This window comes from Chiloscyllium punctatum, chromosome 40 (genome assembly GCF_047496795.1).
Source record: "Chiloscyllium punctatum isolate Juve2018m chromosome 40, sChiPun1.3, whole genome shotgun sequence".
Lineage (NCBI taxonomy): Eukaryota > Metazoa > Chordata > Chondrichthyes > Orectolobiformes > Hemiscylliidae > Chiloscyllium > Chiloscyllium punctatum.
In genome coordinates, this window is record NC_092778.1 from 41,973,650 (window position 1) to 41,995,233 (window position 21,584).

The 21,584-nt window shown below is 50.8% G+C and overlaps 1 protein-coding gene across 3 annotated transcripts in view; it reads right to left on the reverse strand.

The window, feature by feature from the left end:
* Positions 1–21,584, reverse strand: part of LOC140464494 (ankyrin repeat and fibronectin type-III domain-containing protein 1-like) — a 924,898-nt gene that overhangs the window by 902,202 nt on the left and 1,112 nt on the right. The gene's annotated exons all lie outside the window — the stretch shown is intronic.

A 21,584-nucleotide genomic window follows, 5' to 3' on the forward strand; every position in this document is an offset into this window, starting at 1 on the left:
CACTTCACTTGTGGCTATCAATGATACAAATACCTCAGTAAGGGGCCCACTAATCACTTCCGTAGCTTCCCACAAAGTTCTAGGGTACACCTGATCTGGTCCTGTGGATTTATCCACTTTTATATGTTTAAGATGTCCAGCAGCATCTTCCCTGTAATATGTACACTTTTCAAGTTACCACCAGAATAAAACTTTAGAGAAAATACATCACAAAAGGAAGGATATTGAAGCTTTGGTAAGGATATGACACAGGTTCATCTGAATGCCACCTTTTAAAATTATATTTTAAAGGAAGATGAATGAAAAATCATTCTTTTTCTTTGAAAAATGTAGGTTATGGAGTACAATCATAAACATGTTTCCAATTATGAAAGAATGGAACAGGATAGATAGAATCAAGCTGTATACAACTGCTGATGGTTCAAGCATGAGAAACTACATTATGTATGGTACAAAATATAAAAGACTCAGGCACAGGGCAGGATATAATTTCTCACACAGAGCTCTGAACCTGTTCACACAAAACCTTCAAGGAGGGGAGTCAATTGATGAATGAAACCCTGGCTAATTTTCTGATGAACTCTTTCTATATTCCCTCCTCCCCAGGTTACTTGCCAGAAAGTTATCAATGGGTTAGTAACATTGTAATTTACAGCCATGAATTTGGCACAGTTTTGCTGCACTCCCTCTTTTTTGCATTTCTAATCTTTCATTGCTTTCCTCTCCCACTGACAATTGCTGTAAAATCGAGATAAGCAGCTATTTATGCTGAAATCACTCAGAGGCTGGAATTTCAACATTCATCCTCACCCACTTCCATAGAAAATTGTAACTTGTTCTTAAAAATAATGTATTGAATCAGTGAAGGAGTGGAATACGTGAAGGCAGAGTTTGGAGAAAGGGAGTGTAGTTCTACAATAAGTTACAGAGAAGGACAGATTAGGAGTTTAAAAAGCAAGTTTGAGAATTTTAAATTTGTGGCAGGCACTATGGTCAACCAGGGCAGGAGTGATACACAAGAAGAATTTAACAGCTGTGCTACCATAAAGTTCTTGGTATTCCCCAGCAGAAGCCAGGTATGCCTGTGACCTGCAAAATGTGGTTTTCAGGTTTGGCTTGGAGCCATGAATCCACTATTATTTCCAAAGAATTTGAGCTGGGGAAAAAAAGAATGCCTTCAATAAAGATGCAGAGGTGCTGATGTTGGACTGGGGTGGAAAAATTCAAAAATCACACCAGGTTATGGTCCAACAAGTTTATTTGAAACTGCAAGCTTTCAGAGCCTCTGCTCCTTCCTCAGGAGGTAGAATACATTGGATACAGAATTTATAAGTAAAAGATCAAAGGGTCATACAACTTATACAAACATATTGAACAAACCTAGATAGCTATTACATCTTTAACCAGTTAGAATGGAGGTGTGGTTTCGATTGATTAAGATGTAAATCCCAGAATTTCTTTCAAGTCACTGCCCCAAAGATGACTTCAGGTTTTATCAGAATAAAGGTGACACTTCAGGTCAGACAATGTATTTTAAGTATGAGGCTACGTTTCAAGTCTGTTTGTATCTGTCAGATGAGTTTTATTTCCAAAGTAGGAATTTATAAAAAAAGGCCACACTGACTGACTATCTACAGATCGTGTGCTTTTTGAATAAAATAGAATGTATCTGCAAATACAAATCTGCAAATTCAGATTGACCACATATATTTATAGGTGTGCACGTGTGTGTGACAGAGATATAGAGAGAGAGAAAGTACGGGTTTATATGTGCTTGAGAGGGAGCGTATGTGAGTGTGGGAGAGTATGTGTGTGTGAGAGCTTGCATGTGAGTGTGTGCGAGGCTGTTTGTGCTTGAGAGAGAGTGTGCGCGAGTGTGAAGGAGTATATGCCTATGAGAGAGTGTGAGGGCAAGTGTGCGTGTATGAGAGAGAGTGTGTGTGTGTGTGTGTTCGTGAGAGAGAATGTGTGTCTATATGTCTGTGTGCATGAACCTGTGTATGTGAGAGAGTGTATAGTGTGGTGAGGTCACCTGTAGTGTGACATGAACCCAAGATCCCATTTGAGACCATTCTCATGGGTACCGAACATGGCTATTAGCCTCTGTTCAGCAGCTCTGAGTTGTTCCATATTCTGAAGTCCGCCTTGGAGGGTGTTTACCCGAAGATCTGAGACTGAATGTCCGTGACCGCTGAAGTGTTCCCTCACTGAGAGGGAACATTCCTATCAGGCAACTGTTGCGCGATGTCCATTCATCCATTGTCATGGCAGCTGTTTGGTTTCCCCAACATACCATGCCTCAGGGCATCTTTGCTTGCAGTGGATGAGATAGACAACTTTGGCCAAGTCATGAGTGCTTGCCATGCACATGGTGTCCCCACATGTAATGGTAGTATCCATATATATGCTTTGATAGGTCTTGCAGTGGTTTTCATGACAAGATAGTATGGTGTTGTGGTCGATGTTGTCCTGAAGGCTGGATAGGTTGCTGTGAACAATGGTCTGTTTAAGGTTTGGCAATTGTTTGAAGATGAGAAGTGGAGGTATAGGGATCTTGGCGAAGTGCTCATAGTCATCGATATAATGTATTGCAGGCTGTAAAGAACATGGCGTAGTCCCTCTGCTCCCAGGAAGTACTGGACATCAAAGGGTATCCTATTGGTCGTGTCCTGTGTCTGTCTTCTGCGGAGATCATTACAGTTTTATGCTGTGGCGCATCAGAATTAGCAATCAATGAGATGAGCGTCATATCCCGTCCTTATGACGGCATCCTTCAACACCTTCAGGTGCCCCCTTCCATTGGGGGAACATTTCCGAGGCTGAATATCTTTGAATGCTGAACTTTGGGTAAATGTCCTCCAAGGTGGACTTTGGGACACACAACTGTTTTTTTACTTCAAAAATAAACTTTATTCATAAAATTATTTGGATCTCTTTACAATTGGTCATGCCATTCTTGTGCACACATTACATTACTTTACATACAAACATCGAAATTTATTTTTCCTATCTACAAGTCTGTACATTTACTATCCAGCTCTTCTGCTAAGGTGTCAGCGGAGCCCAAATGACTGGGTAGGCCCTCTGTTTTTCTTAGGCAGTAGATTTTACACATGGTCTTTCCCCACCACGCCTTGGCGGCAGCTGCCCCAAGCTTCAGCACCTCCCTCAACACGTAGTCCTGGACCTTGGAATGTGCCAGTCTGCAATACTCAGTCAGGGTCAACTCCTTCAGCTGAAAGATCAACAGGTTTTGGACCGCCTAGAGAGTTGGTGATCCTCCAGGCACAGTTGATGTCCGTCTCAGAGTGCGTTCCGGGGAACAGACTGTAGAGCACGGAGTCCCTCGTCACAGCGCTGCTTGGGATGAACCTCGACAAACACCACTGCATTCCTCTCCAGACTTCCTCTGCATAGGCACATTCCAGAAGGAGGTGTGTGACAGTCTCGTGCCCACCCGCAGCCGTTTCGAGGGCAGCGTGCGGTGCGGCTGAGAGTCCGGGTGTGCATAAAGGACCTCACAGGCAGAGCCCTTCTCACCACCAGCCATGCCATGTCTTGGTGCTTGTTAGAAAGTTCTGGCAATGAGGCATTCTGCCAAATGGCTTTGACAGTCTGCTCAGGGAACCGCTCGATAGGATCCACCCTCTCCTTTTCCCGAAGTGTCTCAAGAACACTACGTGCTGACCACTTCCTGATGGACTTGTGGTCAAAGGTATTTTTCTTCATAAACTTCTCCACGAAGGACAGGTGATACGGAACGGTCCAACTACTCAGAGCGTTCCGCGACAGCAAGGCCAGGCCCATCCTTCGCAACACCGGGAACAGGTAGAACCTCAGTACGTGGTGTTTGCGTACCAGGGATCCATGCACCGCTTGATGCAGCCACACACAAAGGTGGCATTCAGGGTGAGGGTGGCATTGGGTGTGGTTTTTCCCCCGTTGCCCAGATCTTTATACATCAAGTCCCTTCGGACCCGGTCCAGCTTTGATCTCCATATAAAATGGAAGATTGCCCAGGTGACTGCAGCGGCACAGGTTCTGGGAATAGGCCAGACCTGTGCCACGTATAACAGCAATGACAGTGCCTCACACCTGATGACCAGGTTTTTTCCCGCTATGGAGAGCAACCCTAGCTTCCATCTGCCCAGTTTCTGCCTCACTTTGCTGATACGCTTCTCCCAAGACTTGGCGCACACCCTAGCTCCACCCCATACCAAATACACAGCACCTTCAGGTGGTCGGTCCTGAAGGTGAAGGAGATCGAGGATTCGTCGGCCCAGTTCCCGAAGAGCATGGCCTCGCTCTTGCCTCGGTTTACCTTGGCCCCCAAGGCCAGTTCGAACTGGTCACATATGCACATGAGTCTGCGCACAGACAGTGGATCTGAGCAGAAAACGGCGACATCATCCATGTACTGGTGCTAGAGTGAAAGACATCGCGGACAGAGTGCAGGACATCCTCAAGGACGAGGGTGAAGAGCCCGAGGTGGTGGTACACGTCGGCACAAATGATGTCGGGAAGAAGAGGAGGAACATACTACAGCGAGACTTCGCAGAACTAGGAAGAAGGCTAAAAAGCAGGACGTCCAAGGTGGTTATCTCCAGTTTGCTTCCAGTTCCTCGGGCTAGTGTGGTCAGAAACCGGGAGATAATGGACTTGAACGTGTGGTTGGGGAACTGGTGCAGGAAGCAAGGTTTCAAGTTCTTGGATCACTGGGGTATATTTTATGGTAACCATAAATTCTACAAGAGAGATGGCTTGCACCTTAATAGAACAGGGATCGGCATTCTGGCAGGCAGGTTTTCTGCTGCAACACCGCTACATTTAAACTAAGTAGCGGGGGGGAGGGGACAAGCTGGATGTTTAAAAAGGAAATTGAAGGGGTAGTTAGAACAAGAGAAGTCAAGAAAGACAACTGTATCAAGGAGGCAGAAAACTGGAAAAGGCATCATGCTGTAAAGTTGAGTGAAATAAGGGTTGAGGGGAAGGGTGAGAGCAGTAACAAATTAAAAATTCTATATATGAATGCACGAAGCATTAGACACAAGGTGGATGAGCTTGAGGCTCTTTTGGAAATTGGCAGATACGATATTGTGGGGATAACTGAGACGTGGCTTCATGGGGACAGGGCCTGGGAAATGAATATTCAAGGCTACATGTGTTATCGTAAGGATAGACTGACGGGCAGAGGGGGTGGGGTGGCCTTGTTGGTAAGGGAGGATATTCAGTCCCTTGCGCGGGCGGACCTAGAGTCAGGGGATGTAGAGTCAGTGTGGATAGAGCTTCGAAACACTAAGGGTAAAAAGACCCTCATGGGAGTCATCTACAGGCCCCCAAACAGTAGTCTGGATGTTGGAGGTAAGTTGAATCAGGAGCTGAAATTGGCTTGTCGCAAAGATGTTACTACAGTTGTTATGGGGGATTTTAACATGCAGGTAGACTGGGAGAATCAGGATGGTATCGGGCCTCAAGAAAGAGACTTTGTGGAGTGCCTCAGAGATGGATTTTTAGTGCAGCTGGTGCTGGAGCCGACCAGGGATAAGGCGATTCTGGATCTGGTATTGTGTAACGAACCAGAATTGGTCAGTGACCTCGAAGTGAAGGAGCCATTGGGAAGTAGTGACCATAATACAATAAGCTTCAATCTGCAATTTGAGAGGGAGTGGGTACAATCTGAAGTGACAATATTTCAGTTGAATAAAGGGAAATATGGAGCTATGAGGGAGCAACTGGCCAAAGTTCAATGGTTTAATACCTTAACAGGGAAGACCGTGGAGGAACAATGGCAGATATTTCTGTGTATAATGCAGAAGATGCAGGATCAGTTCATTCCTAAAAGGAAGAAAGATCCCAGGAGGAGACATGGGCGGCCGTGGCTGACAAGGGAAGTAAAGAAACATATAAGGTTAAAAGAGAAAAAGTATAACTTAGCGAAGATAAGCGGGAAAACGGAGGACTGGGAAGCTTTTAAAGAACAACAGAGGATTAGTAAGAAGGAAATACGCAGAGAAAAAATGAGGTACGAAGGTAAACTGGCCAAGAATATAAAGGAGGATAGTAAAAGCTTTTTTAGGTATGTCCAAGGCAAAAAAATGGTTAGGACAAAAATTGGGCCCTTGAAGACAGAAGCAGGGGAATATATTACTGGGAACGAAGAAATGGCAGAGGAATTAAATGGGTACTTCAGATCTGTGTTCACTGGGGAAGACACAAGCAATCTCCCTGAGGTAACAGTGGCTGAAGGACCTGAACTTAAGGGAATTTCTATTTGCCAGGATTTGGTGTTGGAGAGACTGTTAGGTCTGAAGGTTGATAAGTCTCCGGGACCTGATGGCCTGCATCCCAGGGTACTGAAGGAGGTGGCTCGGGAAATCGTGGATGCGCTGGTGATTATTTTCCAGAGTTCAATAGAATCGGGGTTGGTTCCTGAGGATTGGAGGGCGGCTAATGTTGTGCCACTTTTTAAGAAGGGTGGGCGGGAGAAAGCAGGAAATTATAGTCCAGTTAGTCTGACCTCAGTGGTGGGAAAGATGCTGGAGTCTATTATAAAGGATGAAATTACGGCACATCTGGATAATAGTAACAGGATAGGACAGAGTCAGCATGGATTTATGAAGGGGAAATCATGCTTGACTAATCTTCTTGAATTTTTTGAGGATGTAACTCGGAAGATGGACGAGGGAGATCCAGTGGATGTAGTGTACCTGGACTTTCAGAAAGCTTTTGATAAAGTCCCACACAAGAGGTTAGTGAGTAAAATTAGGGCGCACGGGATTGGGGGCAAAGTACTAGATTGGATAGAGAATTGGTTGGCTAACAGGAAACAAAGGGTAGTGATTAACGGCTCCATTTCGAAATGGCAGGCAGTGACCAGTGGGGTACCGCAGGGATCCGTGCTGGGACCGCAGCTTTTTACAATATATGTAAATGATATAGAAGATGGTATCAGCAATAACATTAGCAAATTTGCTGATGACACAAAGCTAGGTGGTAGGGTGAAATGTGATGAGGATGTTAGGGGATTACAGGGTGACCTGGACAAGTTAGGTGAGTGGGCAGATGCATGGCAGATGCAGTTTAATGTGGATAAATGTCTGGTTATCCACTTTGGTGGCAAGAACAGGAAGGCAGATTACTACCTCAATGGTATCAAATTAGGTAAAGGGGCTGTTCAGAGAGATCTGGGTGTTCTTGTCCACCAGTCAATGAAGGCAAGCATGCAGGTACAGCAGGTCGTGAAGAAGGCTAATAGCATGCTGGCCTTCATAACAAGAGGGATTGAGTATAGAAGCAAAGAGGTGCTTCTGCAGCTGTACAGGGCCCTGGTGAGACCACACCTGGAGTACTGTGTACAGTTCTGGTCTCCAAATTTGAGGAAAGACATTCTGGCTATTGAGGGAGTGCAGCGTAGGTTCACGAGGTCAATTCCTGGAATGGCAGGATTGCCTTACACGGAAAGACTGAAGCGACTGGGCTTGTATACCCTTGAGTTTAGAAGACTGAGAGGGGATCTGATTGAAACGTATAGGCTTATGAAAGGACTGGACACTCTGGCAGGAGGGAACATATTTCCGTTGATGGGGGAGTGCCGAACCAGAGGACACAACTTAAAAATACGGGGTAGACCATTTAGGACAGAGATGAGGAGAAACTACTTCACACAGAGAGTGGTGGCTGTGTGGAATGCTCTGCCCCAGAGGGCAGTGGAGGCCCAGTCTCTGGATTCTTTTAAGAAAGAATTGGATAGAGCTCTTAAAGATAGTGGAGTCAAGGGGTATGGAGATAAGGCTGGAACAGGATACTAATTAGGAATGATCAGCCATGATCATATTGAATGGCGGTGCAGGCTCGAAGGGCAGAATGGCCTACTCCTGCATCTATTGTCTATTGTCTATTGTCTATTACAGGGAGGCCTTAACCTGCAGGCCCCCACTGCCAGGAATAGTCACCCATCTCAGGCTCGCATCCTTCCTGATGGACTTGGCAAATGGCTCTATGCAGCACACAAACAAGGCAGGAGAGAGAGGGCAGCCCTGCTTGACTCCAGATCTGACTGGGAAGCTATCTGATTCCCACCCATTGATTGAGACTGCACTGACAATGTTGGTGTAGAGCAGTCTGATCCAATTGCAGATTCCCTCCCCAAAGCCCATTTTGGACAGAACATCTCTCATATACCTGTGTGATATCCTGTCAAAGGCGTTCTCCTGGTCCAGGCTGATCAGGCAGGTGTCCAACCCTCTGTCCTGCACGTAGGCGATTGTATCTCTGAGGAGTGCGAGACTCTCAGCAATCTTCCTGCCCGGTACAGCACAGGTTTGGTCAGGGTGAATCACCGACCCCAGAGCAGACCTGACCCGGTTGGCGATTACCTTTGACAGAATTTTGTAATCCGCATTCAACAGTGAGATTGGTCTCCAATTTTTGAGTTCCTCCCTCTCCCCCTTCCACTTGTAGATGATGCCTTTCCTCATAGATTCACTCATGGTACCTGCCCGAAGCATAGTGTCCTTCATAAAATGATTGGTCCTGGCCAATCAAGTCCCACAGAGCAGAATAGAGCTCAACCGGTAAGCCGTCGCTTCCGGGAGTTTTATTCTTTTCGAAGGACTCGAGGGCCTTGGTCAGCTCGCCCAGAGATAGCGTCTGGTCCAGCCTCTCCCATGTTCTGTCGTCTAAGACCTCCGTGATAGAGGACAGAAACGACTGGGAGGCTGCGCTGTCGGTCGGCTTTGCGTCATACAGACTGGCATAGAAGGATTTACTGATCCTCATGACGTCAGCCTTCAGGCTGCTGAGCACGGAGCTCTCTTCGTGCACTTCTGGAAGAAGAAACGTGAGCACATCTCGTCCTGCTCCACCGAGCGGACCCTGGACCGGAAGATTATCCTGGAGGCCTCCGAGGCAAAGAGCAAGGCTTGCTGGCCCTTCACCTCCTTGAGGTCCTCCGTGACATCCACCCCCATCGTCTGCAGCAGGAGCAGGTTCTGCATACTTTCCTGGAGCTGGGACAGTTTTTCCCGCCTCTCTTTAGCCTCCTGAACACCTTTGAGGATGAAGAACCTCTTGATGTTCCCTTTTACTGTTTCCCACCAGTCCACTGGGGACTCAAAGAGGGGCTTCACAGTTCTCCAACCAGCGTAGTCCCTCTTGAGCTCCTCAATGTTTCCCAGGGTCAACAGCTTTGTGTTCAGTTTCCACGTTCCCTTACCAGCCCGCTGCTCGTCCTGTAGGTGACAGTCGGCCAGCAGGAGGCAGTGGTCAGAGAAGAACACCGGCTTGACGTCGGTGGATCTAACCGAGAGCGTTCGGGACACAAACAGTTAATCTATCCTTGAGCGGATAGACCCGTCTGCCCGTGACCAGGTGTATCTACACTACGCTCCGTCTGCAGGGGTGCTGAAGATCGTGTCCATCAGCGCTCTGGACGTGGCATCCAGTTTACTGTCCCCCCCGCCAGATCGTCCATCTGCATCAATGATACCGTTGAAGTCTCCGGCCAGAATGACCGGCCTGGACGTAGCCAGCAACAGTGGAAGCTGCTGCAGGACGGCCAACCATTTGCTCTTACCCACTGGGGCGTACACATTAATCAATCAGTCTCAGGGGAGCATTCCTGTACATGACGTCGGTGATGAGGAGGCGCCCGCCCATTACCTCCTTAACCTCGGAGATGGTGAAGTTGCCTCCTCGCAACAGGATACCCAGGCCCGAAGGGCGGCTATCGTTGCCCCCCCCGACCAAACTGCCGGCCCATGGGCCCACAAGCTCGACCATCTCCTGTAGCTGCTGAGGTGCAGTATCCCACACTCCTGCAGGAACAGGACATTGGCTTTAACATTGGCCAGGAAGTTCATCGTAGAAACACATCGCGTAGCTGATTTGATGCTACGCACATTGATGCTGGCAATTTTTAACCCCATTTGAACAGTTTACAAGGTTAACACTGTCCATTTGCTGCTGGTCTTGCCCCTCTGGGGTAGCTGTGTGCATCCTCGTGGTGACAGCAAACTGCTGAACCTTCCCAGGGCTGAGGTAGCTGTCCGGCTCCACGCTGGAGCCATTTCCCCACGCTGGTGTCTTCGGGTCAGGCCCAGGGTCTGCACAGTCCAGTTCTCCATCTGACAGCAGGGCTGTCACAGGACCGCTGCTCCCAGTTACCTGGAGCTGTGGGCCGGTGGGTACCTCTTGGTTGTCACCGGGTGTTGGGAGGCCTTAACCCATACCCTCAGAGGGATCGTCTTTTCCTGCTTGGCCGGTGCTGCCCTCCTTTTTCCCTGCGGAGCTCTGTCTCTTCCTCTGGTGACGACCCTCCTTGCGCCCGTCCTCACCGTCAGAAGAGCTGCCTGTATCCTCGTTGTGTAGGTGTCACTTTCCCCTTTGCTGGGTGGCTTTGGGGCCCTTGAGAGGGTTCCTCTTCCTGCTTTTGACAGTAATTCAATCCTCTGCCTCCTTTGATCCCTCCTCTTCCATTTCCTCCGTCTGTCTTGAAGGAGCTTGGGTCGGCTGCTGTTTCTCCCCACTGTCTGGTCCGCTACAGCCTGCCCTTCCTTCGGGGTGCCTCCAGACACTGTTCCCGTGCTGTTTTGTGGTACCTTGCTGGTCTTAGGCAGTCCATGGCTCGTGTTGCCACCTCCAGCCATCTGTGCTTAGGTGGCAGCCCCTCGTCCTGGGCAGGCCTTGTACATGTGGTCCGCCTCACGAAGCCCCACAGCAGACTTTTTTTTAATTTCAAAATATACTTTATTCATAGAAATAAATCTTTGGTACTTGTACAATTTGCCATGTCGTTCATAGATATATACATTGCATGTCTTAACATTACAAAGAACAGATTGAATTAATCGAATTTATAGTTATCCTATTTACAGTTACCTTTATTAACTAACCAGTCTCTTGGTATTTAGCTGTGGCTTCAGTGGAACCCACCTACTGAGTGGGTGCCCTGTTATATGAAAGCAAATGAAACTTCTTTAACCCCCAGTTTATGGGGTTACCATTGTCCATTTGACTGTCCTGTCTCTGGGGTGGCTGTCTACATCCCCATGGTGAGCACGAACTGCTGGACCTTTGCTGGGCTGAGGTAGCTATCCAGCTCCTCACTGGGGTCATTTACCCGCTCTGGTGTCATTGAGCCAAGGCAAGGGTCCACACTGTCCAGTTCTGTGTCTGACAATGGGACTGTTAGAGGATCACAGCTCTCGGTTGCCTGTAGTTTTGGGGCAGTAGGTACCCCCTGATTCTCACTGGGTGGAGGGTGGACTTCGGGGGGTCCGTTATTTCCTGGTTGGGAGGAAATGCCCTCCTCTTTATCTACGGCGCTCTGTCTCTTCTTCTGGTGGTGATGGCCTTCTTTGCGTCCATCTTACCCCTCCGAAGAGCTGGCCGTCCCTCCCTCGTGCAGCTGTCATTTCCCCTTTGCTGGGAGGCTTTGGGGGCCTGGCAGGATTTTCTCTTCCTGTTTTTAACAGGTATCCACTCCTCTGCCTGCTTGATTACCTCCTCCTTCATTTCTTCCATCTGCCCGGCTAGAGCTAGGATCAGCTGCTGTGTCTCTCCGCTGGCTGCTGCCTCCTCCACTCCAGCCTGTTCTTCTTTCTGGGTGCCACCAGACTGCATTTCCCTGCTGTCTGGGTGGACCTTACTGGTCTTTGGGGGTCCACTGCTCACATTGCCACCTCCAGCCATTTGTGCGTAAGTGGGGCCCCCCCTGGCTTGGGCAGGTCTTATACATGTGGCCCGCCTCTCCGCACAGGTTGCAGCTCTTTTCTTCCTGACAGTCCTTAGTCAAGTGACCCTCCTGTTTGCAGTTCCTGCAGATGGCCACCTTGCAATCCGCCGCCACATGTCCCGACTTCCCGCAGGTTCGGCACACTTTCGGCTGCCCTGCATATGTCAGGTAGCCTCTGATCCCTCCAATTGCGAAGCTCGACGGTGGGTGGAGGATGTTCCCATTGTCATTGGCCCTCAGAGTTACCCTGACCTGCCACTTACTGGTCCAGATCCCAAAGGGGTCGATCACATCAGTGGCTTCTCCCTCAAGTTGGACATACCTTCCCAGGAAGGTCAGGACGTCAGCCGCTGGAACATAGGGGTTGTACTTATGGATTGTAACAACCCGATTCCTCTGTGCAGGAAGCACACACAATGGGATCGCCGACAAGATGGAAAACAATGACTCCCCTTCCTTCTCCTTGAAGACCTTCAGGAGCTGTTCGCACTGCTTCACACTTCTGAAGGTCACATCAAAGTAGCCTGCCCCAGGGAAATCCTGCAGGCGAACCCACTTTTTTTTTAATTTCAAAAATATACTTTATTCATAAAATGATTTGATGGTCTGTACATTTGGTCATGCCATGCATATGTCAACATTTACATACACAGATCAGAATTTATCATTGTTATATACAGGTCTGTGCATTTCTCAATCTTATGCATATATTTGGCTGAGGCATCAGCAGAGCCCAAAAAAACGTCCGCATGGGCCCCCTGTTCTTCTTTAGGCAGGCCGATGTTACACGGTGGTCTTTCCCCACCGCGCCTTGGCGGCAGCTGCCCCAAGCTTCAGCGCGTCCCTCAACACGTAGTCTTGGACCTTGGAATGTGCCAGTCTGCAACACTCAGTCGGGGTCAACTCCTTCAGCTGGAAGATCAACAGGTTTCGGGCCACCCAGAGAGCGTCCTTCACCGAGTTGATGATCCTCCAGGCGCAGTTAATGTTCGTCTCGGTGTGAGTCCCGGGGAACAGGCCGTAGAGCACGGAGTCCCGCGTCACGGCGCTGCTCGGGATGAACCTCGACAAGCACCACTGCATTCCTCTCCAGACTTCCTCCGCATAGGCACATTCCAGAAGGAGGTGTGTGACAATCCCGTCCCCCCCCACAGCCACTTCGAGGGCAGCGTGCGGTGCGGCAGAGAGTCCGGGCGTGCATGAAGGATCTCACAGGCAGAGCCCTTCTCACCACCAGCCAAGCCATGTCTTGGTGCTTGTTGGAAAGTTCTGGCGATGAGGCATTCTGCCAAATGGCTTTGACAGTCTGCTCAGGGAACCGCTCGACAGGATCCGCCCTCTCCTTTTCCCGAAGGGTCTCAAGGACACTACGTGCTGACCACTTCCTGATGGACTTGTGGTCAAAGGTGTTTTTCCTCATGAATTTCTCCATGAAGGACAGGTGGTACGGAACAGTCCAACTACTCGGAGCGTTCCGCGGCAGCGAGGCCAGGCCCATCCTTCGCAACACCGGGGACAGGTAGAACTTCAGTACGTAGTGACACTTGGTGTTTGTGTACCGGGGATCCACGCACAGCTTGATGCAGCCACACACAAAGGTGGCCATCAGGGTGAGGGTGGCATTGGGCATGTTTTTTCCCGCATTGCACCGGTCTTTATACATTGTGTCTCTTCGGACCCGGTCCATCTTTGATCTCCAAATGAAGTGGAAGATGGCCCGGGTGACTGCGGCGGCACAGGTTCTGGGGATAGGCCAGACCTGTGCCACATATAGCAATACTGAGAGTACCTCACACCTGATGACCAGGTTTTTTCCCGTGATGGAGAGCGACCATTGCCCCCATCTGCCTAGTTTCTGTCTCATCTCCTGATCCGCTCCGCCCAGGTCTTGGCGCAGGCCCCAGCCCCCCCGAACCAAATACCCAGCACCTTCAGGTGGTCAGTCCTGACAGTGAAGGGGATAGAGGATTGGTCGGCCCAGTTCCCGAAGAGCATGGCCTCGCTCTTGCCTCAGTTTACCTTGGCCTCCGAGGCCCGTTCGAACTGGTCACAGATGCACATGAGTCTGTGCACGGACAGCAGATCCGAGCAGAAAACAGCGACGTCATCCATGTACAGGGAGGCTTTAACCTGTAGGCCCCCACTGCCAGGAATAATCACCCCTCTCAGGCTTGCATCCTTCCTGATGGATTCGGCAAATGGCTCTATGCAACACACAAACAAGGCGGGTGAGAGGGGTCATCCCTGCCTGACTCCAGATCTTACAGGGAAGCTATCTGATTCCCATCCATTGATTGAGACTACACTGATAATGTTGGTGTAGAGCAGTCTGATCCAATTTCCGATTCCCTCCCCAAAGCCCATTTTGGAGAGGACATCCCTCATATATGTATGCGATATCCTGTCAAAGGCTTTCTCCTGGTCCAGGCTGATGAGGCAGGTGTCCACCCCCCTGTCCTGCACGTAGGCGATCGTATCCCTGAGGAGTGCGAGACTCTCAGAGATCTTCCTGCCTGGTACAGCACAGGTTTGGTCCGGGTGGATCACCGATCCCAGAGCAGACCTGACCCGGTTGGCGATGACCTTTGACAAGATTTTGTAGTCTGTATTTAACAGTGAGATCGGTCTCCAATTTCTAATTTCCTCCCTCTCCCCTTCCGCTTGTAGATGAGGGTTATGATGCCTTTCCTCATGGATTCACTCATGGTACCTGCCCGAAGCATACTGACATACACCTCCAGCAGGTCCTGGCCGATCAAGTCCCAAAGAGCGGAATAAATCTCGACTGGTAAGCCGTCGCTTCCGGGAGTTTTATTCTTTTCGAAGAACTCGAGGGCTTTGGTCAGCTCATCCAGAGATAGCGGCTCTCTCGTGCCTCTCTCGTATTCCGTCATCTAGGACCTCCGTGATAGAGGACAGGAACGACTGGGAGGCCGCGCTGTCGGTTGGCTTCGAGTCACACAGACTGGCATAGAAGGATTTGCTGATCCTTATGACGTCAGCCTGAGATGACGTTACCGAGCCATCTTCTTTCTTCAGGCTGCTGAGCACGGAGCTCTCTTTGTGCACCTTCTGGAAGAAGAAACGTGAGCACGTCTCGTCCTGCTCCACCGAGCGGACCCTGGACCGGAAGATTATCCTGGAGGCCTCCGAGGCAAAGAGCGAGGCTTGCTGCCCCTTCACCTCCTGGAGGTCCTCCGTGACATCGACCCCCATCGTCTGCAGCAGGAGCAGGTTCTGCATACTTTCCTAGAGCTGGGACAGTTTTCCCCGCCTCTCTCTCACCTCCTGGACACCTTTGAGGATAAAGAACCTCTTGATGTTCCCTTTTACCGTTTCCCACCAGTCTGCTGGAGACTCAAAGAGGGGCTTCACGGTTCTCCAACCTGCGTAATCCCTCTTGAGCTCTTCGATGTTTCCCGGGGTCAATAACTTAGTGTTCAGTTTCCACGTTCCCTTGCCCGCCCGCTGTTCGACCTGTAGGTGACAGTCGGCCAGCAGGAGGCAGTGGTCAGAGAAGAACACCGGCTTGACGTCGGTGGATCTGACCGAGAGCGTTCGGGACACAAACAGGTAATCTATCCTTGAGCAGATAGACCCGTCTGCCCGTGACCAGGTGTATCTATGCTGCGGTCCATCTGCAGGGGTGCTGAAGACGTCGTGCAGCTTGGCGTCTTTGACTGTTTCCATCAGGGCTCTGGACGTAGCGTCCAGTTTACTGTCCCCCCCGCCAGATCGTCCATCTGCATCAATGATGCAGTTGAAGTCTCCGGCCAGAATGACCGGCCTGGACGTAGCAAGCAGCAGTGGAAGCTGTTGCAGGACGGCCAACCGTTCACTCTTACCCGCTGGGGCGTACACGTTGATTAGTCTCAAAGGAGCGTTTCTGTATTTAACGTCCGCGACGAGGAGGCGCCCGCCCGCCATCTCCTTAACCTCAGAGATGGTGAAGTTGCCTCCTCGCAACAGGATACCCAGGCCGGAGGTGCGGCTATCGTTGCCCCCCGACCACACTGACGGCCCATGGGCCCACAAGCTCGACCATCTCCTGTAACTGCTGAGGTGCGGTATCCCACACTCCTGCAGGAACAGGACATCTGCTTTGACGTTGGCCAGGAAGGCCAGCGTAGAAACACATCGCGTAGCCGATTTAATGCTACGCACATTTATGCTGGCAATTTTAAACCCCATTTTACCAGTTTACGGGGTTACCAGTGTCCATTTCCTTCTGGTCTTGCCCCTGTGGGGTAGCTGCGTGCATCCCCGTTGTGACGGCAAACTGCTGGACCTTCCCAGGGCTGAGGTAGCTGTCCAGCTCCACGCTGGAGTTATTTCCCCGCTCTGGTGTCATCGTGTCGGACCCAGGGTCCGCATCGCCCCGTTCTCCATCTGACAGCGGGGCTGTCACAGGGCCGCTGCTCCCAGTTACCTGGAGCTGTGGGCCGGTGGGTACCCCTTGGTTCTCACCGGGTAGGGGGAGGCCTTCACCCATCCCCTCAGAGGGATCGACTTTTCCTTCTTGGGCGGTGCTGCCCTCCTTTCTCCCCACGGCGCTCTGCCTCTTCCTCCGGTGGCGACCATTCTTGTGCCCATCTTCACCATCGGAGGAAATGCCTGTATCCTCATCTTGTAGGTGTCTCTTCCCCCTTCGCTTGGTGGCTTTGGGGCCCTCGAGAGGATTCCTCTACCTGTTTTTGACAATAATCCACTGCTCTGCCTCCTTTGATCCCTCCTCTTCCATTTCCTCCGTCTGTCTTGCAGGAGCTTGGGTCGGCTGCTGCATCTCCCCGCTGTCTGCCGCCTGCTCCGCTACAGCCTGCCCTTCCTTCTGGGTGCCTCCAGACACCGGTCCTGTGCTGATTTGCGGTACCTTGCTGGACTTAGTCAGTCCGCGGCTCGTGTTGCCACCTCCGGCCATCTGTGCGTAGGTGGCGGCTCCTCGTCTTGGGCAGGCCTTGTACATGTGGCCCGCCTCTCCACACAGGTTGCAGCTCTTTTCTTCCTGACAGTCCTTAGTCAAGTGACCCTCCTGTTTGCAGTTCCTGCAGATGATCACTTTGCAATCCGCCGCCACGTGTCCCGACTTCCCGCAAGTTCGGCACACTTTCGGCTGCCCTGCATAAGTCAGGTAGCCTCTGCTCCCTCCAATTGCGAAGCTCGAGGGTGGGTGGAGGATGTCCCCACTATCATCGGCCCTCAGAGTTACCCTGACCTGCCGCTTACTGGTCCAGATCCCAAAGGGGTCGATCACATCAGTGGCTTCTCCCTCAACTTGGTCGTACCTTTCCAGGAAGGTCAGGACATCAGCCGCTGGAACATAGGGGTTGTACATATGGATTGTAACAACCTGATTCCTCTGTGCAGGAAGCACACACAATGGGGTCGCCGACAAGATGGAAAACAGCGGCTCTCCTTCCTTCTCCTTGAAAACCTTCAGGAGCTGTTCGCACTGCTTCACACTTTTGAAGGTCACATCGAAGTAGCCTGCCCCAGGAAAATCCTGCAGGCAGTACACGTCCGCTGCTGCGAGCCCGCAGCACTCCAGCAGAACTTTCTTCACAAACGTCCAATCACGATCCAATCCTCCAACGTCCAATCACGATCCAGCGATGATCTCTTCACTAGCTCTGATGACTCACAACTCGACACCTGTCCTGTTAAGAACAGACACTTGATCTTAGCCTCGTCCTGGGAGAACCACCTTGGTGATCATGGTATTTCCCCTGCCAGGTAGAGAATACCAACAGCAGACTTTTTTTTAATTTCAAAATATACTTTATTCATAGAAATAAATCTTTGGTACTTGTACAATTTTCCATACCGTTCATAGTTATATACATTGCATGTCTTAACATTACAAAGCACAGATTGAATCAATTAAATTTATAGTTATCCTATTAACAGTTACCTTTATTAACTATCCAGTCTCTTGGTATTTGGCTGTGGCTTCAGCGGAACCCACCTACTGAGTGGGTGCCCTGTTATATGAAAGCAAATGAAACTTCTTTAACCCCCAATTTATGGGGTTACCATTGTCCATTTGACTGTCCTGTCTTTGGGGTGGCTGTCTACATCCCCAAGGTAAGCACGAACTGCTGGACCTTTGCTGGGCTGAGGTAGCTATCCAGCTCCTCACTGGGGTCACTTACCCGCTCTGGTGTCATTGAGCCAAGGCAAGGGTCCTCACTGTCCAGTTCTGTGTCTGACAATGGGACTGTCAGAGGATCACAGCTCTCGGTTGCCTGTAGTTGTGGGGCAGTGGGTACCCCCTGGTTCTCACTGGGTGGAGGATGGACTTCGGGGGGTCCGTTGTTTCCTGGTTGGGAGGAAATGCCCTCCTCTTTACCGACGGCGCTCTGTCTCTTCTTCTGGTGGTGATGGCCTTCTTTGCGTCCATCTTCCCCCTCCGAAGAGCTGGCCGTCCCTCCCTCGTGCAGCTGTCTTTTCCCCCTTTGCTGGGAGGCTTTGGGGGCCTGGCAGGATTTTCTCTTTTTTTTATTTCAAAAGTATACTTTATTCATAAAATGATTTGATGGTCTGTACATTTGGTCATGCCATACATATGTCAACATTTACATACACAGATCAGAATTTATCATTGCTATATACAGGTCTGTGCATTTTTCAATCTTACGCACATATATTTGGCTGAGGCACCAGCAGAGCCCAAAAAAAACGTCTGCATGGGCCCCCTGTTCTTCTTTAGGCAGGCCGATCTTACACGTTGGTCTTTCCCCACCGCGCCTTGGCGGCAGCTGCCCCAAGCTTCAGCGCGTCCCTCAACACGCAGGATTTTCTCTTTGCAGACTTTTTTTTTTATTTCAAAAATATACTTTATTCATAAATGATTTGATGGTCTGTACATTGGATCATGCCATACATATGTCCATATTTACAAACACAGATTCGACTTTATCCTTGTCCTTTACAATCCTGTGCATTTTTTCAATCTTGTATATATACATATATTTGGCTGAGGCATCAGCAGAGCCCAAAAAAACGTCTGTATGGGCCCCCTGTTCTTCTTTAGGCAGGCCGATCTTACACGGTGGTCTTTCCCCACCGCGCCTTGGCGGCAGCTGCCCCAAGCTTCAGCGCGTCCCTCAACACGTAGTCTTGGACCTTGGAATGTGCCAGTCTGCAACACTCGGTCGGGGTCAACTCCTTCAGCTGGAAGATCAACAGGTTTCAGACCGCCCAGAGAGCGTCCTTCACCGAGTTGATGATCCTCCAGGCGCAGTTAATGTTCGTCTCGGTGTGAGTCCCGGGGAACAGGCCGTAGAGCACGGAGTCCCGCGTCACGGCGCTGCTCGGGACGAACCTCGACAAGCACCACTGCATTCCTCTCCAGACTTCCTCTGCATAGGCACATTCCAGAAGGAGGTGTGTGACAGTCTCGTCCCCCCGCAGCCACTTCGAGGGCAGCGTGCGGTGCGGCAGAGAGTCCGGGCGTGCATAAAGGATCTCATAGGCAGAGCCCTTCTCACCACCAGCCAAGCCACGTCTTGGTGCTTGTTGGAAAGTTCTGGCGATGAGGCATTCTGCCAAATGGCTTTGACAGTCTGCTCAGGGAACCGCTCGACATGATCCGCCCTCTCCTTTTCCCGAAGGGTCTCAAGGACGCTACGTGCTGACCACTTCCTGATGGACTTGTGGTCAAAGGTGTTTTTCCTCATAAATTTCTCCACGAAGGACAGGTGATACGGAACGGTCCAACTACTCGGAGCGTTCCGCGGCAGCGAGGCCAGGCCCATCCTTCGCACACCGGGGACAGGTAGAACCTCAGTACGTAGTGACACTTGGTGTTTGCGTACCGGGGGTCCACGCACAGCTTGATGCAGCCACACACAAAGGTGGCCATCAGGGTGAGGGTGGCATTGGGCGTGTTTTTTCCCCCATTGCACCGGTCTTTGTACATAGAGTCTCTTCGGACCCGGTCCATCTTTGATCTCCAAATGAATTGAAAGATGGCCCGGGTGACTGCGGCGGCACAGGTCCTGGGGATAGGCCAGACCTGTGCCACATATAGCAATACTGAGAGTACCACACACCTGATGACCAGGTTTTTTCCCGCGATGGAGAGCGACCGTTGCCCCCATCTGCCTAGTTTCTGTCTCATCTTCCTGATCCGCTCCTCCCAGGTCTTGGCGCACGCCCCAGCCCCCCCGAACCAAATACCCAGCACCTTCAGGTGGTCAGTCCTGACGGTGAAGGGGATAGAGGATTGGTCGGCCCAGTTCCCGAAGAGCATGGCCTCGCTCTTGCCTCGGTTTACCTTGGCCCCCGAGGCCCGTTCGAACTGGTCGCAGATGCACACGAGTCTGTGCACGGACAGCGGATCCGAGCAGAAAACAGCGACGTCATCCATGTACAGGGAGGCCTTAACCTGCAGGCCCCCACTGCCAGGAATAGTCTCCCCTCTCAGGCTCGCATCCTTCCTGATGGATTCGGCAAATGGCTCTATGCAACACACAAACAAGGCGGGTGAGAGGGGGCATCCCTGCCTGACTCCAGATCTTACAGGGAAGCTATCTGATTCCCACCCATTGATTGAGACTGCACTGACAATGTTGGTGTAGAGCAGTCTGATCCAATTTCCGATTCCCTCCCCAAAGCCCATTTTGGAGAGGACATCCCTCATATATGTATGCGATATCCTGTCAAAGGCTTTCTCCTGGTCCAGGCTGATGAGGCAGGTGTCCACCCCCCTGTCCTGCACGTAGGCGATCGTATCCCTGAGGAGTGCGAGACTCTCAGAGATCTTCCTGCCCGGTACAGCACAGGTTTGGTCCGGGTGGATCACCGATCCCAGAGCAGACCTGACCCGGTTGGCGATGACCTTTGACAAGATTTTGTAGTCTGCATTTAACAGTGAGATCGGTCTCCAATTTCTAATTTCCTCCCTCTCCCCCTTCCGCTTGTAGACGAGGGTGATGATGCCTTTCCTCATGGATTCACTCATGGTACCTGCCCGAAGCATACTGACATACACCTCCAGCAGGTCCTGGCCGATCAAGTCCCAAAGAGCGGAATAAACCTCGACCGGTAAGCCGTCGCTTCCGGGAGTTTTATTCTTTTCGAAGGACTCGAGGGCCTTGGTCAGTTCATCCAGAGATAGCGGCTGGTCCAGCCTCTCTCGTGTTCCGTCATCTAGGACCTCCGTGATAGAGGACAGGAACGACTGGGAGGCCGCGCTGTCGGTAGGCTTCGAGTCATACAGGCTGGCGTAGAAGGATTTGCTGATCCTCATGACGTCAGCCTGAGATGACGTTACCGAGCCATCTTCTTTCTTCAGGCTGCTGAGCATGGAGCTCTCTTTGTGCACCTTCTGGAAGAAGAAACGTGAGCACGTCTCATCCTGCTCCACCGAGCGGACCCTGGACCAGAAGATTATCCTGGAGGCCTCCGAGGCAAAGAGCGAGGCTTGCTGGCCCTTCACCTCCTTGAGGTCCTCCGTGACATCGACCCCCATCGTCTGCAGCAGGAGCAGGTTCTGCATACTTTCCTGGAGCTGGGACAGTTTTCCCCGCCTCTCTCTCGCCTCCTGGACACCTTTGAGGATAAAGAACCTCTTGATGTTCCCTTTTACCGTTTCCCACCAGTCCGCTGGACCAACAATGCAGAGTTGCTGAACAGAGGCTGATAGCTATGAAAGGTACCCTTGAGGATGGCCTTAGCCAGGATCTTGGTTCATGTTACACTACAGGTGACCTCACCACATTATACACTCACACACAAACTCACACTCACACAGACCGTTTATCCTACACAGACACTTGCACTCAAACCCTCTCGTAGGCACATAGTTCCTCACACTCATGCACATTCTCTCAAGTGCACGTGCACTCAC